Below are 1,080 nucleotides of genomic sequence, written 5' to 3'. Positions count from 1 at the left end.
ATTTTTTCACCTTCTTGGCTTTAGCTACTTTTGAAATGGAAGATATAATAAACAATTATAATTTGATAAAATACCTTCTAGTCTGAAAAGTTCTGTTTGAACTGTTCAGCTCTCTATGATCCCTTGTAACCAAGATGAGTTTTGTTCCAGTAAGACAATCTGTGCTGTCAGTGTAAGATATTCTGGTTGGTCTGTTCCCACATGGAAGAAGGGTAAAGGCTCAGGTAGACATTTGTGCCAGTAACACCTCATTTGGGAAAATGTCAGCTGAAGAAGTTTAGAAGTAGATCTTAAGCAACGCTTACTTTGAATCCATTAGGTCCACAAAGCTAATTCAGTTGGATAAATAAGTACTTGAAAAAGCCATCACCTTTGGACCTATCTATAAATAATTGAGAGTACGATCAAATTCCAAATAAAAAGACTTAAGATAGTCATTGACAAAAAAAATTTGCAAATGTGAGCAATCGACTGATCAATATAATTTTTTCCACTATTCACAGAATTTTAGGGAAATAAGATCGATAGCATTGTTAGGAACAATAAGGTTTCCTTGTTACAGGTAGGCACCCATAGATATAAGCCTGTATAAAGATTGCATCATTAACTACTTAAATTTAGAGGATACTACATGCTTCAGCAGTACGTATACTCAAATTAAAATACAGAGATTAACATGGCACTTGCACAAGGATAATATGAAAATTTGAGAAGTATTCCATATTTTTCACTCTTCAGATGCAAGAAATGAAAAACAGTTATTAAAAAGTTGATTACAAAATTACAAGTGTAACAATACAAGTAATTCATATAATTCAATTTAGTTTGATATTAGTGTATTAAATCTTCACCTCAGAAAGGCTTTTACATATCATAAACTTTACAAAACTTTTCAAATTAGACAACATTGTCATTTTATCCCAAAGAAAAATAATATTAAGACCTAAAAAAAAATAGGAATCAAACTGTTTCTATATGGAATGCAATCAGAAAGAACACATTAATGAACCTATATATTATAAAATAATGTAGAATTCAAAGTATGTCTAGGAGACAATAAAATAAATTATGAACATTATG

At 30.3% G+C, this 1,080-nt stretch overlaps 1 pseudogene; it reads left to right on the top strand.

Moving 5' to 3' along the window:
• The first annotated feature begins 631 nt into the window (after nucleotides 1-631).
• Nucleotides 632-728, top strand: LOC122126673 (annotated as a pseudogene).
• Nucleotides 729-1,080: the final 352 nt, after the last annotated feature.

Source organism: Dipodomys spectabilis, unplaced genomic scaffold (assembly GCF_019054845.1).
Source record: "Dipodomys spectabilis isolate Male_0828 unplaced genomic scaffold, ASM1905484v1 ptg000287l, whole genome shotgun sequence".
In the NCBI taxonomy this organism is placed as follows: domain Eukaryota; kingdom Metazoa; phylum Chordata; class Mammalia; order Rodentia; family Heteromyidae; genus Dipodomys; species Dipodomys spectabilis.
Note: the sequence above shows the minus strand (reverse complement) of the source record. Positions and strands in the feature narration are given on the sequence as shown.